An 18,697-nucleotide genomic window follows, 5' to 3' on the forward strand; every position below is an offset into this window, starting at 1 on the left:
TTTTTGAATTTCCTCAGTGTCTGTTGTTATGTCTCCCTTTTCATTTCTGATCTTTTTAATTAGGATACTGTCTCTGTGCCCTCTAGTTAGTCTGGCTAAGGGTGTATCTGTTTGTGGATTTTCTCAAAGAACCAGCTTCTGCTTTGGTTGATTCTTTGTGTACTTCTTTTTGTTTCTATTTGGTTGATTTCAGCCCTGAGTTTGATTATTTTCTGCCTTTGACTCCTCTTTGGAGAATTTGCTTCTTTTTGTTCTAGAGCTTTCAGATGTGCTGTTAAATTGTTGGTATATGCTCTCTCCAGTTTCTTTTTGGAGGCACTTAAAGCTATTAGTTTTCCTCTTAGGACTGCTTTCATTGTGTCCCATACGTTTGGGTATGTTGTGGCTTCATTTTCAATAAACTCTAGTCTTTTATTTTCTTTCTTTATTTCTTCCTTGACCAAGTTATGATTGAGTAGAGTGTTGTAAAGCTTCCATGTGCATGTGGGCATTCTATTGTTTATGTTGTTATTGAGGAGCAGCCTTAGTCAATTGTGATCTGATAGGATACAAGAAATTATTTCAATCTTCTTGTATCTGTTGAGGCTGATTTGTGACCAATTGTAAGGTCAATTTTGGCGAAGGTGCCACGAGGTGCTGAGAAGAAGGTATATCCTTTTGTTTTAGGATAAAAAGTTGTATAGATATCTTTTAAATCCACCTGTTTCATAACTTCTGTTAGTCTCACTGTATCATTGTGTAGTTTCTGTTTCCATGATCTGTCAATTGCAGAGATTGGGATGTGGAAATCTCCCCCTATTATTGTGTGCAGTGCAATGTGTGTTTTGAACTTTAGTAAAGTTTCTCTTATGAATGTAGATGCCCTTGCATTTGGAGCATAGAGGTTCAGAATTGTGAGTTCATCTTGGTAGATCATACCTTTGATGAGTATGAAGTGTCCCTACTTATCTTTTTTGATCACTTTAGGGTGAAAGTCAATTTTATTTGGTATTAGCATGGCTACTCCAGCTTTTTGCTTGGGACCATTAGCTTGGAAAATTGTTTTCCAGCCTTTTATTCTGAGGTAGTATCTGTCTTTGTCACTGAGGTGGGTTTCCTGTACACAAACAAATTTTGGGTTCTGTTTACATACCCAACCTATGTCTTTTTATTGGGGAATTGAGTCCATTGATATTAATAGATATTAAGGAAAAGTAATTGTTGCTTCCTGTTATTTTTGTTGTTACATTTGAAATTCCATTCATGTGGCTATCTTCTTTTAGTTTTGTGGAAGATTACATTTTTGCTTTTTCAGAGACGTAGTTCCCCTCTTTGTGTTAGGGTTTTCCATTTATTACCCTTTGAAGGGCTGGATTTGTAGAAATATATTGTGCAAATTTGGTTTTGTCATTGAATACTTTGGTTTCTCTGTCTATGGTGATTGAGAGTTTTGCTGGATATAGTAGTCTGGGCTGGCATTTGTGTTCTCTTAGGGTCTGTATGAGATCTGTTCAGGATCTTCTAGCTTTCATAGTCTCTGGTCAGAAGTCTGGTGTAATTCTGATAGGCCTGCCTTTATATGTTACTTGACCTTTTTCTCCTTACTGCTTTTAGTATTCTTTCTTTGTTTTGTGCATTTGGTGTTTTGACTATTATTTGGCAGGAGGAATTTCTTTTCGGGCCCAGTCTATTTGGAGTTCTATAGGCTTCTTGTACATTCATGGGCATCTCTTTCTTTAGGTTAGGGCAGTTTTCTTCTATAATTTTGTTGAAGATATTTACTAGATTTAAGTTGGAGGTCTTCTCTCTATTCTATACCTATTATCCTTAGGTTTTGTCTTCTCATTGTGTCCTGGATTTCCTGAATGTTTTGGGTTAGGATCTTTTTGCATTTTGTGTTTTCTTTGACTGTTGTGTCAATGCTTTCTATGGTATCTTTTAAGCCTGAGATTCTCTCTTCTATCTCTTGTATTCTGTTGGTGATGCTTGCATCTACATTTCTTGACTTCTTTCCTAAGATTTCTAACTTCAGAGTTGTCTCTCTTTGGAGTTTCTTAACTGTTTCTACTTCTATTTTTAGGTCCTGGATGGTTTTGCTCAATTCCTTCACCTGTTTGTTTGTGCTTTCCTGTAATTCTTTAAGAGATTTTTATGTTTCCTCTTTAAGGGCTTCTACTTGTTTACTTGTGATCTCCTGTAATTCTTTAAGGGATTTTTTGTTTCCTCTTTAAGGGATTGTACCTCTTTACCTGTGTTCTCCTGTATTTCTGTAAGGAAGCTATTCATGTCCTACTTAAATTCCTCTAGCACCATTGTGAGATACGATTTTAGATCCAAATCTTGCTTTTCCAATATTTTCGCATATCCAGGACTTGCTGTGGTGGGAGTACTAGGTTCTGATGAAGCCAAGTAGTCTTGGTTTCTGTTGGTAGGATTCTTACATTTGCTTTTCACCATCTGTTGATCTCTGGTGTTACATGTTCTTGCTGTCTCTGACTAGATCTTTTTCCTCCTGTGGGTGTGTAAGCCTGTGTCAGCACTTTTGGGAGATCAGTGCTCCTCAAGTAAGACCTGTGTGCAGTGGGCGGTGGGTCAGTTGTCATTCCTGAGTCCTGGGGTCAGACCAAACCTGGAGACAGGATCTCCACTTGCAGGAAAGGTGCAGAGAAGGCTTTGGATCTGTTGTCCCTCCTAGGTGTGGTCTGAGGTAGAAAGGATCCTTACCAGGCTTCCCTGCCACTTGTGAGGCCTGTGCCTCCAGGCTGGTCCCTCCTTAGAAAGTCACTGGAGAGAAAATAGAGGATCTTACCTGAGTCCCTGGGTTAGAGCACTCCCTGAAGGCAAGCTCTCTGCTTGCAGGGAAGGGGCAGAGAGGGCTGCGTATCCACTCCCATCACTCCTAGTTGTAGACCAATGTAGAGAGGATCCTGTCCTGACTGCCCTGCAACTTGTGAGGCCTGTGCCTCCTGACTGGTCTCACCTTAGAAAGTCACAGGAGAGAGAATCGCAAAGCCAGTACTATTAACTATTGAGAATTCAGATAGCCAGTTTTGATGTGAAATATCTCAATTTTGGTTAAAGGTAGTGTTAACATGCAAGTAGATCATCCTCCTTCCTTCCTTCCTTCCTTCCTTCCTTTCTTTCTTTCTTTCTTTCTTTCTTTCTTTCTTTCTTTCTTTCTTTCTTTCTCCTTGCTTGCTTGAATTCATGCTTCCTTGCTTGTTTGCTTGCTTGGCTGCTTCCTTCCTTCCTTCCTTGCTTTCTTGCTTTCTTACATTCTTACATTCTTGCTTTTCATTAAACTGTTAGAACTTGTATATATATATGAAAGAATAATATCTACACCTGAGGAGAAAACTCCATTTTTATTGAATTGATTTTCTTCACTTCCCATTTTTGGCCTCAATTTCTCTCTTTAATGTTTATACAGGAATTTTAATCCAGCAATATGACTCCTCTTGTATCCCAAGACCTTCTAAGTCTATGTGATCTGGCTGGATTACAAACATGCCTTCAGTACACAACTTTAATCCCAAACAATAAAGATAAACTTAGTTTAGAAGGAAGCAGCCATGTTTGAACATGGCACGTAATTGAGGGACAAACAAGGTGATAAATCAGAGAAAAATTTTGACAGATGAGTCAAAGATAGGATATCCCTAGTACTCAGCAGAATGGCACAGAAAAGAGAGACTGTTTAAGAGCAGCACAGGCAGAGTGAACAAGTAAGACACTTAAAACACGAGTGGTATGTCTGCATGGCAATTTTACCAGGACAGTTGGACAGAGACAGTGCAGAATGAATAAGCTAAACATGGGAAGACAGAACAAGCCAAAGAAGGAGAAGAAGCCAGAAGATTAGAACATATTGTCAAAGCTAGTATGAGTCCAGGCAGATCAATTCAGTCAGAAGTCAAGAGAAGTTGAATCAAATCTCTCCTTAGAAGAATAGATTTTAAGGAAACTAGACTCTTCTAGGCCTAGATCTAGCAATAGAACAAAGAAAGAAAAGCTTTATATTCAGCCCTAATATTTGCACAGCTTGGGTATGATTCTCATCTTATGACTTCATCTTGGGAGATAAAAATGACATTTACAAGCATTTGTACTACTGCTTTAAAGGTTTTAAGATTAAATTATCATCTGAATTCCAGATATAAAGTATAAATGTTGCTAGCTGATCTTGAGTTCCAGTTTTATACTGAAATAAGAGAATCATTCTAGCTTTCATCAAAAGTATATCATTAATGAGATTCATTACACCCATGGTGAAGGTCCTATAATTCACAAGATTTCCTTAAAACATATGCTTCTGCATGTGAAAATTGTTTGGATCCTGATATAAAATCACTACCTTGGGTCAAAGATTCTCTCACCAGCTTTTTACTGGGGTAATTTAAAAGGACTCTACCTCTGCCTCTTTCTAGACCCATTTTTCTTGGTCTCAACGATTAGATAGATTTCCAGTTTTAGAAGTAATTCCAACAGAAATAATCTTAGAGACATGTTTTTTTTTTTTTTGCACCTAAATTATACTATCTGTTTGATTCAAATTATATGCTTTTAGTTATGATCCACTTAACACCTCTTGCACTTAAATAGTTCTTTTTTTCCTTTGCCTTTATGACTAAAGAGCTGAACTTAACTGTTAGGCGTAGGTGGTAATTGGTTAAATTTTATATTTCTGCTTGGAGAATTAGAGGGCATCCAAAGAAGCAATCACAAAACTCTTTACCTACAGCTAATGGAAAAATGTTCGGCTTATTTCTGGTCCTTAAAATGTTGAGTGAAACTTTCAATTATAGCTTTTAGCAGTTATCCATGCCCGTCACTATACTTTACACTGAGATGTGAAGGAATTTATGTGGCATAAAAATTATTATTAGAATTTGAGATTGGGAAGTATATTAAATTTTTCAAATTTAATTCTTAATTTTTTTGAAGAAAACTTTTTTCAGTAGACATTACTATTTCAACTATAATTCATTTCAGTTTTCTTTATGTTTCTGGTTAAAACCTGTCTCAGTTAAGTTTGCTTCCATTAAGAAAACATTTTCTTTAAAAAAATTTGATTGTACAAATAGCCACTGTCTTTGGCTTACAGGATGTACTTTTAAACTTATCACATGTATTCTTATTTGACATTTATTACAGTGGCCAAAGGATACATTCATCAGTAACAAAGCAGAAACATTTGCTTCTTGGTTGGAGGTTTGGAAGGTAGAGATTATGAGGTCAAAATATTTGTGGATGAATAGCCAAAGGATACATTCATCAGTAACAAAGCAGTGAAACATTTGCTTCTTGGTTGTAGGTTTGGAAGGTAGAGATTATGAGATCAAAATATTTGTGGATGAATAGCATCAGTTTTTAAATGAAAATTGGACAGAAGTACATGCATTTGTTTTTGCGCAGACAATGGGCTTCCCAACTCAGTATACATAGTATGTACTTACTCTCTCATGTGCTTTCTGTATACACAAGTTGCAAACAACACACATGTCTTCATTAATAACAAAGGTTATTAGGAGATATTTTCCAGAAGTATAACACCCTTTTTTTAGATAAATGTAAATTTTGTGAAATTTTGAAAGTGTGATTAGAAAGCTTGGAGAGTTAATGAGAGGCCTGACTGACTTCTAAAGATAAAAGGAAAAGAGCACTAGCAGTGGAAACATCCTAGTGATAGTGACGTTTAACATGAGACTCCGGAGAGACGTGCGTGAAAATCCTGAGATGGAGTTAAGCAACTTAATGTCAGTGTCTTCACAGTTCATAGAAGCTAGAGAGAGGGATGTGAAATATTAAGCAAGGGAGAAGTCAAATTATATAAGTATCTACTGACAATGTTAAATTTCTAGAATTAATATGACAATCATTGAGAAACCATTACAGGATTGGAAATAGAGATAAGTAACTTAGATGGATTTCTATTTTTAAAAGTCAGATGAGGCATTAAGCAGTCCAAAATTCAAAGACCTTGATGAAAATGTAGACCCTTGGATTTGCCTAACCTGTGGATTGGAGATGAATATAAAACCAATATGTTTGCAAGAATATTTATATCTCTTGATAAAACAAACTTTTATATGCCAAGAGGCTAGTATTTCTATTCTTAAATTTTGAAACTTAATCATTACAGGAAGATCTATATATCTATCAAACTGCCTATATTATTAATTTAGTTAATATGTTAAATTTAATATGACAATAAACTCCCAAATATTTGTCATCATCAGAATACATAAATCAGTTATAATATTTGCCTCCATTAGAATAAATAAATAAGCTATATCATGTTTACATTATGGAATATTTAATAGCACTAAAAGTTTATGCATAATAACTTCTACATAATAGCTTCATTCCATATGAATGAAGATCCAGAACATAATTGTTGAATCATTAAATAAAAATCATATATATTATAATTAATTATATATATATATATATAGACTATTAACTTTGTCTTATACATTTTAAATAAAAGACAAGTAAGCCAGACAATTTAGAAATATAGACAAAATGATGACTTATTAAGTAAACCTAGGAAATAAATGATAAGATATAAGTAAAAAAATTCACTGTATTTCTCCAGACAGAACAGTATAAGTGTGAAGAGCATGGGATATCTTTATATTAGATGTATATAAATAAGTTTTGAGTATTAATGATTCCATGTTAAAGATTTTGTAACATTTATGACTAACATCTTTAATTAAAATTTACAACCTAAACAGTTATAATTAGATTCAAATATAATGATTTAAATATTTTTCTTGCAATTTCATAAATGTAGTCAGTTATTTACCCTCCAGTGAAGTTGGTAAAGTCAAAGAAAGACAATATAAACAAAGGAAGATAAAACTGAAAGAGTTCCTAAAAGACTGAAAAGGCTTTTTTTGTTTCTTTTGTTTTATTTTGAGCCAACTTTGAGGAGTTCATCTTCCATTTTTCTCCCCAAACCCTTCACCAAATGACATTGCACCCTTTCCTACATTCATGATATTCTATGGTGCTAATCAAGAATTTAAAAATTTCAGAAGTGTGAAGCCACTCAAATAAGATTACTTTTAATCATTTACCCAGCTTATTCTTTTAAATAAAGGGTAGGACCAATAATCCCACTGTTCCTTTTACTCCAAAATGGTGTTCCTGTGGTATAAATATGTCCCAGAAAAGCTTGTGGATTGGGAACCTAGTCCCAATATTTATGTGTTGGTTTTTGGAGCTTTGGCATTTGGTCTGTAACTAGGGTGTAAGATTAGATGTATTATTCATCTAAGTGGGATCCAAATGATAGAATATGTGTTTTTAGGAGAAACAAAAATAAAGAGACACTCAAGCAGCATAGACACTTATTCACTTGCCCCAATTTGTCTTCATAGAATTGGACAAAGAAAAAGACCCAAGATTGAGTATATAAGAAATCACACATTTATGTTTGGATAGAAAAAAACATGTTGATGTGAATAATGAAAAGGAGCCAGGACTTTTAGGGGAGATGAAAGAGGGTAGTGTTTTTTGCCACAATCGCAGAGGCAAAAACTGTCATGAGAATTAATGTGCTATTTATTACACACGTTAATCAGAAATGGTTAGAGAAGTAGGGAAGAAAGAGAAATAATATATGAGTGTGATTTTAGGCAACTACCTAGTCATACTCTTGACTACTTACGTACAGTCTGAAGTTGAAACTGATTCTACAAATTGTCTCTGATAACTGAGATAGGCTAGTGTGACAAAGCTTACTGTTCATATATTGAACTGAGGTTAAGTTTCCTTTTTTCTATGCAAAAAGGATGGTTGCTGTCTGCTGATGGACAGGAAAATTCATTTACAGGTGCAAGAATTTAGAATCATCCAAAATAATTGGTTAGTAATGAAATAATTTTTCTTTTCTTTACTGTGTCCAAAATTCTGGCCAAAGAATGTAAACATATCTGCTAATGATGACACTGTAGAATCCTAAGATAGTTTTTCAGTATCTTCAGTTTCATCAAGTATTCTTAAGGAATACTTTATGGTATGTTAAGATCTGACAATAATATATTACATTAAATAAACTTGATTAAATACAGGACTGGTTACATGACAAATGATGTTTTATAAGAGCTTGAACTTTATCCTTTATGCTCTAAAAATCAATGAATAGTTTTAAGAAAAAGCTTGACAAAGTTATACTGGCAATCATCTTAGTGAGGACATTATAATGACAGATGAAGATACTTCATCAAACCTTTAGAAGATAGAGAATATATTATAAATAAATAAGAGATAGTAAATGCTTAGGTCATTCAGAATGGGAAAAGGGTCCCTTCTCTTTCATTTAAGAAGTACTTTGTCACTAAAATAAAACAAGTTTTAAAAAGAAAATAAAGGGCTGGTGAGATGGCTCAGTGGGTAAGAACACCAACTACTCTTCCGAAGGTCATGAGTTCAAATCCCAGCAACCATATGGTGACTCACACCACCTGTAATGAAATCTGATGCCATCTTCTGTGTACTCATTTATAGTAAATAAATCTTTTTAAAAAAAGAAAATAAAAAGGACATTGTAATAAATAGGAACAGACCTTCATATGTATAAAACAGAGACAATTTACAAACTTTATTAGATGAATATAAAAAAGCCATTGAATATACCCATTTTACTTGTAAAGGGTATATCAGTTGTCTTTGTTCTTTTGTAATATCAGAGAGCTGAAATGTGAAAACATAATATTGAGGGTCATGTATCTTGGGATATAGCTCAATGAATCAGAACATTTCCTATGCAAGCATGAGGCTCTGAGTTGAAATCTTCAGCCCTCATGAGAAACTCTACACATGACTGCACATTCTTGTAACCCCTGATGAGAAAGTCAGAGACAGGCAGGCAGTGGCAACTTGTTCTGCCAACCTAGCTAAAATCACCACCCTCTAGTTCAATGAGAGACTCTGTCTCCAAGTAGCAAGGCAGAGGACATCTATACAAGACACATGACATCTTCCTTCAAGGGTGCCATATGCATGATGCCTGTGCCTGCATGTACCTTTACATACTCATGTTATGCAACATATTCATATAGAATGTATAATATATGTAAATTGCTATGTAGATTTGGACCAATGACAGAAATTTATACATCCCAATCTTATTTTAATCATCATAGCTGAAATAAAGATACATAAAAGGACCCAGAAAAAGTTTACCCAGTAAGTAAAGTTACCTAATGATAGACTATTTGGTAATATATTTGAAATTCATGGTGATCATATCAGATATTATTCTAACTATTAAGAATGGAAAACACCCGTGTGGTTTAACAGCTAGCCTTGCCTGTTATCAACATTTGTGTGTTGAATAGCACATGTTCAGAGCCCTCAGTCCCATCCATTTGTCCTAAAGTATCTGACCTTTGGATCACTTCTCCATCAAGCCCTTTTAATCGTCATAATACATACAAGCAGTCAACATGTTTACAAGTGTATTTACTTTGTATTTTCTGGGGTCCTTATAGTCAAATAAGACAGTCTTATTTTGATTAATATCTACACACAAATACAACCAGTCATTTTGGGGTACTGTTTAGTAGCTAAAGACATACAAGTTCTAAAGAAATATATAAGTAGCATAACCATCAGAGTTATAATTTGATTATTTTATAGATTTAACTTAACATAGAAAACAAACATAACCACAGAATCAAATTTCTCTCACATATTAACCACCTATGACAAACTGAATTCATATCCTCTAGCCTTGATATAAAATATTAGCAGACATTTACCCCAGTAAATAGATTCAAAATCATATCCCACAAGTGAATTAGTTTATCAGTAACATGCTTATTTAGTAGTTATTAATATAATATACAAAATAGATAGTATATGCCTATGTTTATGTGATGCTCAGGCATTAGATTGGTATGTCTATTTATGCATGGCACTTAGGCTTTGGTTTTTTATGTGCCTAACATACTTGATACTCAGATATTAAGTCTGTATCTGCATCATATTTAGTTCTTAAGGCCAATATATGCCTGATATTTAGATGCTGTTAGCCCAAGGAGAATACAAGCAATTTAATGGAATCAGAATCTTATTAGTCTCCTACTAAATAATATAAACTAGGGCATTATATCATGATGTAAATTCTTCATACAATTCATACAATTTTGTTATTATTAAAAGTGATAAAAAGAAAAGTACAAGTGAAAAATTTTCAGAATCCCAGGATAGTTCGTTATTTCTTCTTCTCTTTAGAGCTTTTTATATTTCCTTCTAACTTCTCTCTCTCTCTCTCTCTCTCTCTCTCTCTCTCTCTCTCTCTCTCTCTCTTGGATTGATTTTAGAGTATTTCTAGGGTAATCACATGGGTCAGCATTGCCTATAACCTTGCAAAAGAAGAACCGTACACTCTTCCTCAATAGTCAGATAACATCCCTCTTGAGAATCCTATTTTTGAAATGAAGACAAAAAAATCCAATTTTATAATACTAAGTAATGGTATCATGTTGATACAAAAACCACTGTCACATTTTGTAAAGCAACTTTATATTTTGCTTGTAGAATTCTTAACTATTCACATGTTGGGTGAAACATTCAAAAGAACCAAATGTATTCAGTGATGCAGATATTGTCCTAAAGATCAGGCTTTCCCAATGTGAACTAAATGACAACTTCATGTGGAAGGAAGTTTCTTTTAAGTTCAGCTGAAATACTTCATTGTAGACTAGCCTGTTATTAAATCTCTGCCAGTGATAAATGGCTCTCTCTTAGCCACTCTGTCTCTCCACTGTCCATCCTCCCAACCTTGGATATCAGCACTCTTCTTTGAATGCATTAGTCACTCATGAATAATGACATAAAAGCTTAGCAATGCTCCAGACAGAGAGCCTTCTATTATACTTTTCTAACAACCATTAATATCTCTAACATTCAGCAGTTTTCTAATTTTCTCTTATAAAGGACAAGCTATAACTGCATGACAAAGTAGCATGAGGTCCAAAACTATTGCTGGTTTCATTAGTGAAAGTGAGAAAAGAAGCAGAGAAAATGGGCTGTACTACTATTAGACATAAGAAACTATAGTTTAAAAATAAGAGGGCAGGAAGTGATATTTGAATTTAAAATACAAATTATAAAAAAGCATACAAAATCATAAAATAATTTAGTTTTTCTTCTAAATCTCTTAGATTGTAAGGAATTTCTTGGATAGAGAATTCATAACAGGTGGGGAACAGCATCAACCTGATCTCCTGTTTTCAGTGAGCTGTCAGTAAACTTCGAAGTTCTTTCAAAGCTTTAGAAGATAAAGCAAGTAATAACACTTTCATTTATAAGTAAGGGGACTAAAAGAATAGATGGATAGATGATAGATAGATAGATAGATAGATAGATAGATAGATAGATAGATAGATAGATAGATAGGTAGATAGATAGATAGACAGACAGACAGGCAGACAGACAGACACAATTTACATGAGTGATAAATAAATTTCCTAAGGAGTACCATTTTTCCCAGTTTGAGCATTTGCTTTTGTTCTTTGTTGAGGTTGAGGACTGACAAGTTTCTCCTTTCCATATTAACATGTTTATCAGTGTTATTGTTTAAGTCCTGTTTAAATAGCCATGTTGTTGTGATTTCATGGGCATATCCTGCCTGTCATTTCTGGAGACAGAAACTAACACCACACTTCCTGTTCCTCTGGCCGTTCACGATTCTTCTTCCTCTTCTTCAGCAATGAGTCCTTAGCCTTAACTGCCAGAATCATGTTGTAGGAAACAGAAAGGAGACTTTCATCTCTATGTGGATCACAATGTGTTGGAATATTATTCTTTTTATTAGTTAAATGCATAGATTAAGCCAAAGATTCTGACATTTTCTAGAGTGAACAGGAAATAAAGGAATTTATACAATATCTGCAGCAACAGTTAACTGATTGTAGCTGAAATTTCTATTGTCAGTGTTTTTTAATTGACATTACAACACGGGTTTATTTAATAACTCTGTAAATGATTGTGATATTTTATGTCGACATGCTTAAGCAATTTTTCTATATTAGCATACTTTCAAAACATGTGTATTATGGGCTTTATGTTTAAAGTTATTTTCACAAAAGTAAGGAAAATGCTTTATTTTGATATTTTGAAAAGTAGAAATCACAGGTATGAACAGTGAAAAGAAAATAATGGAACAGGAAGGATTGTACTAGATTCGGAGTATAGAGCATAGGATGAAAAAGAAATATAGAGATGGATAATAACACTAAAGACTTGCCGGGCAATGGTGGTACATGTCTTTAATCCCAGTACTTGGAAGGAAGATGCAGGCAGATTTCTGAGTTTGAGGCCAGCCTGGTCTACAGAGTGAGTTCCAGGACAGCCAGGGCTACACAGAGAAACCTTGTCTCGAAAAACCAAAACAACAACAACAAAAAAATACACTAAAGATTTGTCAAGAAATATATATGGAAACTTATTACCATAGAAACTTAGAAGCTCATTAAATAAATATGCACGTACATATATATGTACATGTACATATATGTACATATATATTTTACATAAACACATACATATATGTATGCATTCATATGTATATATACATGCATAAAGAATATATGTACTTACATAGATCTGACAATAATCAAAGTAGTAGGAAACTTAACTTCTATTGGTTAGCTTCCACTGTGTTGTATGCTGATATGCACACTACCAGAAGATTAATGATACATAGCTATGAACCCTGCAAGCTACAATAAGAACTGACATGGCAAGACAAAACTATACATATAATAGTGATAAAGACATTATGGAAGTGTCTAACCAAACTATTATTGTAATTAAATTTCAATTTACACAAAGAAACCCACATTTTGAATCATTTTTGGACTAAGAACTTACATGTAGACAGTTTATCAGAATCCATGCTAATATGTAGACATATAATTAAACCAACTCTTAATGACTTATTATACCTATACATTTCTCTATCTCCCAACCCTAATCTGAGAAGCTTATATTTGAAGGTGATGGTGATTTACCCAGAGATTCATAACTAGTTAAAGTGTAGTAACTCAAGGATGGCCGAATATTTGGTCCTAAATTATATATTGGTCCCAAACTTGTCCCTAAGACTCAAAGATCATTGTGGAGTAGACCCACAGAAGAACATTAGCATCAAAGGTGGAAGATAAATACAAGGAAATGTTTATCTCTGGATACAGTAAAAAAGATATACATATTAACTGACAGAGAATAGAACAAAGTGTACAAAATCTAAACAAGCCCATGTCAGGTATAGCCTGGCATAGAGAAAGGAGGTGGACATAAATCTATAACTAACTGAGGAACAACTGGCAATTATTAGCTACTGGAAAGGAGGGGTTAATTTTTTTCAGAGTGTAGCCTTTGGTAAGTCAACCACTCTCTGATAGAGGATGTAACCCCAGGAATATTTAGGTGGCATATATCAGTCTTTAAGGATTAAAAACAAAATCAGGACACAAAATTCTACTGGTAGGGAAGGGTATAGATCTGAAAAGACTAGGGGGAAATGAATATAATAAAATTCTTAACATGAACCTCTTTTTTACATTTTTTATTGGTTATTTTATTTATTTACATTTCAAATGTTATCCCCATTCCCAGTTTCTCTTCCACAAGCCCCCTCTCCCTTTCCCATCCCCCTGCCACTATACGGGTGCTCCTCCACCTGCCTACCCAATCCTGTCTTAGCACCCTACCCTGGATCATCGAGACTCCATAGGACCAAGGGACTCTCCTCCCAGTGATGCCCCCTAAGGCAGTCCTCTGCTATATATCCAGCTGGAGCCATGGGTCCCCCCATGTGTACTCTTTGGTTGGTGGTTTAGTCCCTGGGAGGTTTGGGGGGTCTGGTTGGTTGGTATTATTGTTCTCCCTTTGGGGTTGCAAACACCTTCGGCTCCTACAATCCTTTCCTGAACTTCTCCATTGGTGTCCCCATGCTCAGTCCAATGTTTGGCTGTGTACATCCGCATGTGTATTCGACAGACTCTAACAGAGCCTCTCAAGGAACATATACAGGGATCAGTATGTACTTTTTGGCATTAGCAATAGTGTCTGGCTTTGGTTTCAGGAGATGGGGTGGATCCCTAGGTGAGGCAGTCTCTGGATGACCTTTCTTTCAGTTTCTGCTCCACTCTTTGTCCCTGCATTTCCTTTTAACAGGAGGAATTCTGGATTAATATTTTTGAGGTGGGTGGGTAGTCCCATCCCTCAAGAGTGGAGCTGCGTCTATCCACTGGATATGGTCTCTACAGGTTCTATCTCCCCTTTGTTGGGTATTTCGGTTAATGTCCTCCCGGTTGGGTCCTGGGAACCTCTTGGGTCCCTGGCATCTGTGACTTCCTAGTGGCTACCCCAAGTTCCCCCTCACTCACTGATACACATTTACTTTCAAATTACTGACCTTCTGTACTTCTCCCCGATTTCCTCCCATTTCTGAACTGCCCCCCTTTTCCCTTCCCCTCCCTCCCAGATCCATCTCTACCTCTACTTCTCAGAGACTGTTTTCTTTCCTCTTCTGAGTAGGACTGTAACATCTATACTTTGATGTGATCTTCTTTCTTCCTGGGTTCATATGGACCTCGTAACTAATAAAATTAAATATGAAGCAATCAATTTTTCTATGTAATTGTATAGATACATTGTTAACATTAATGGAAATTACAAATATCACTGCAATTCAACATTTGATTTGTGAAATTAGTCAAAATGGTATGATATTTCCTATATTTTTAATTTCTCATGTTTTAGATACCCCTTTAACTGCAATTTAACCATTTAGTTTTTTAATTTAATTTGTTACATATTAATAGTCTTCTTCCAATTAGCTATTGCATTTTCTAAATTATAAATGCTCTTTTATCTCTATTGTTTAGACAAGAGTTCTTTGCATATTCTAGCTTTAAATTATGTTACATGCCTTCTTTCAACTTTACACTCTTATCTATTTTATCTATGATTAAACATACATCAATGTTTAAATATCTTTGCACAAGCATTTCTCAAATTCAACCCTTTAACAAAGGCAATTCATTTAGACTGAACAAATTCTTTCTACTTCAGATTCAAGAGATTATTCTTCAGCACATTGTATTGTAGAAAACAGATCATCTTTTTATTTATTTATTTATTTTTATGTAAAATCAAAGAGCGCTTTATTTTGCAGAAGTCCATCATGGTGGGGTCTCCCATTCCAAAATAGAGAAGCCCAAGTGAGCTCACAGCCCAGATTTAAAGCACAATAGGGTAAGTCTGGAGAGGGATAGGTGTGAAGACCTTACAGTCCTGGCCTTCTTGCCAGCCCCTGTGAACTTGAAGACAAAGTTTTTGCATACCCCACTCCAGGATATCCAGATAGTGATGGGGCTACTGGCTGGTGAAGCAAAGTATAAGCTGTAAGCAAGCAGGATCAGGAGCACTAGAGTTTCAGTTTCAGCAGATCAACAGGATGTGACAGTTCCTCTGGACGTCTTCTCCACTGGGACATTAACTTCTAGATTGTTTTTCTCCTGGCAGGCTTAATGTGGGAGTAATTTATCCATGACCTGATCTGGTCCACTTTAATGGCCATTGGCATGGTCATCACCATGGTGTGAGGTCCTTTCCAGCGAAGTTCTAGAGTCTTGTGATTCTGTCTTTTAATCCAGACTTTGTCACCTGGTTCAAAGCAATGGGAGTTAGGGAGAGGAGCAGATTCATAAACCTGGCAGATGGCAATCAGAGTTGCTTTTGGACCCTGTGTAGGGCTTCAAGGGATCTTAAAAATTTATGTTGGCCATATTTAGCTAAAATATCAGACTGGAGGTTAGGCAGCATGGGAAGGGGCCTCCCATATCTCAAAGGGGGAGACCTAAAGTATAGGGGGTGTTCCTACTCATATATAAGCATAAGGTAGGAGAGATGTCCAGTCACCTCAAATTTCATGGATTATTTTGGTCAAGGCCTCCTTCAGGGTCTGATTAATCCTCTCTAATTGCCTTGAACTATGAGGTCTATATGCACAATGTAACTCCTTTTGGGGGAGGGCTGGTAGCACTTGTTATTAATCTATAATTCTTAACTTACTTTTTTAAAAATTAGATATTTTCTTTATTTACATTTCAAATGATATCTCCGTTCCTGGTTTTCCCTCAAAAAGAAAACAAAAACAAAAACAAAACAAAAAAGAAACCAAAAACAAAAAGAAAAACCTGTTCTCTCCCTCCTTCCTCTGCTCACCAACCCAACTTCTCTTGCGTCCTGGTCCTGGCATTCCCCTACACTGGGGCACAGAACCTTCACAGGATCAAGGGCCTCTCCTTCCGTTGAGGACTGAATAGGCCATCCTCTTCTATACATAGGCTGATATAGCCATTGGTCCCATCATGAGTACTCTTTGGTTGGTGGTTAGTCCCTGTGAGTTCTGAGGGTACTAGTTAGTTCATATTGTTCATCTAAGGGGCTGGAAACCCTTCAGCTCCTTGGGTCCTTTCTCTAACTCCTTCATTGGGAACCCTATGCTCAGTCCAATGGATGGCTACGAGCCTCTGCTTCTGTATTAGTGGTGTACTGTCAGAGCCTCTCAGAAGACAGCTATATCATGCTCCTGTCAGTCAGCACTTGCTGGCATCCACAATAGTGTCTGGATTTGATGATTGACTATGGGAAGGATTCCCAGGTGGAGCAGTCTCTGTGTTGTCCTTCCTTTAGTCTTTGCTCTATTGTTTGTCACAATATAATTTCTAATTGATCCCCAGAACCTGTGCTAGAAATTGAGTTACCTGAGAGATTTAAGCTGGTCCATTGTCAGACTAAAGCACTGTAGGCAAACCGGACCTAGATATGATGTCTTCCAGTTGCTTCTTTGCCACTACTTTTGCAATCTCCTTCATTGTAGTGTAGGCTTCAACCCAGTCTGAAAAGTTTTGTTTATAAAACTAACAAATACTTATATCCATATGTTCCTGGTTTTATTTCTGTGTAATCTCTTTCTCAGTTGGCCCTTGGCCATTGACCCCTGATTCTGGTTACTCTAGTGGCTCCTTGATTCGGGCCTGAGAAGTTCACAGCCTGGCAGGTGGCATAGTCTTAGAGCTAAATTTGCTAAGTGAAATATTTTTATCTTGTCCCTTGCAGCAATTCCTTCAGTTTTTGGTGACCCAGGTGTGAAGCTTGATGAATCTGATGGATGAGTTGCTTAGTAAACTCCTTGGATAGAATGGTACAGCCTTCAGAGGTCAACAACCATCTATATTTCCTGTAAACTCCTCGGCATTTCATCTGATCTCATTTGTCTTCAGCAGTATATTGAGGGATGGTTGGGAGCGCAGGGAGCAGCAAAGTTACCAGGACTTTAGCAGTAGAAGCTTGGATGGCCTCCCTTGCAGCTTTATCAGCTACCCTGTTCCTTCTGGCTATTTCTGATGTCCCTTTTTGATGCCTGGGGAAATGAATTATGGCTGATTTGAGAAGAAAAGCAAGTATTTCATCTTTATTTTTGATAGTTTTTCCTTCAGCAGTCAACAATTCCCTCTCTTGGTATATGTACCCATGTACATAAGCTATAGCAAAGGCATATCTGCTGTCAGTATAGATGGTAGTTATGGTCCCTTTTGCCAGTTTTAAAGCCTGGGTTAGAGCCTTTTAGTTCAGCTTTCTAGGCTGAAGTTCCAGCAGCAAAGCAGTTGCCCAAATAACACTACTGCATCTGACCAGGGTATGTCAGTCAAGTCCAACATGATGCTCTGGATGTGCCACAGAAGCATAGAATTAAAGTCTTTCTAGTTGTTTCCTGGCGCTCTCATGCTTTCCCTGCATCACCTGGCTCATCTTAGATAAACTTGGGGGCCATCTGGCAGCCTCTCAAGAGGCTGCCCTCGCATCAAAATCTGGTGGTAAGCCTGGAGCTTCTCCTTACCTTCAGCAGTGCTAGTGCCAGACTAATACAGAAGTAGAGGCTCACAGCCATCCATTGGTGTGAGCACAGGGTCCCCAGTGAAAGAGCTAGAGAAAGGACCCAAGGAGCTGAAGGGTTTGCAGCCCCATTGGAGGAACGACAATATGAACTAACCAGTACCCTCAGAGCTCTCAGGGACTAAACTACCAACCAAAGATGGTGGGACTCATGGCTCCAGCAGCATATGTAGCAGAGAATGGCCTAGTCCATCACAAATGGGAGGAGAGGCCCTTGGTCCTGTGAAGGTTCTAATGCCCCAGTGTAGGAGAGTGCCAGGGCCAGGAAACGGGAGAGGGTGGGTTGATGAGCAGGAGGAAGGGGTAGGGAATAGTTGTTTTTTTTTTTTCCAGAGGGGATACTGGGAGAGGGGATATCATTTGAAATTTAAATAAAGAAAATAATCTACTAAAAAAAAATCGCTGTCTGGTCAAATCAAAGGAAAGCCTGCATCAATATCAGCCTGCACTTGAGTGGGCAGCCCCATTTACTCTCAGAGCCAATTTTCCGGCAGCTCTCAGGATCTTCTTTTTCTTCCTTAGGGAACAGAAAGGGGGAGCAAAACAGGGGGCTGAGGCTGATGCTTCTTTAGAGGAAGAAGGGTGGGGAGCAGCAAGGCCAGAAGCACTTGGTCAGGGTGACGCCAGGCCTCATAAACTAAACATTTCCCCTGTAAATGATGGGGAGATGGAAAGTCCCCTCCTCAGGGCACCCTACTTTATACGTGTGCCATTCATTCCTGCAAAAGAT

The 18,697-nt window shown here is 36.7% G+C and overlaps 1 protein-coding gene across 8 annotated transcripts in view; it reads left to right on the forward strand.

Annotated features, from left to right (window-relative positions):
- The window catches only part of Mgat4c (MGAT4 family member C), a 713,319-nt gene that overhangs the window by 579,106 nt on the left and 115,516 nt on the right, over positions 1–18,697 (forward strand). The gene's annotated exons all lie outside the window — the stretch shown is intronic.

This window comes from Mastomys coucha, unplaced genomic scaffold (assembly GCF_008632895.1).
Source record: "Mastomys coucha isolate ucsf_1 unplaced genomic scaffold, UCSF_Mcou_1 pScaffold4, whole genome shotgun sequence".
Taxonomy (NCBI): Eukaryota; Metazoa; Chordata; class Mammalia; order Rodentia; family Muridae; genus Mastomys; species Mastomys coucha.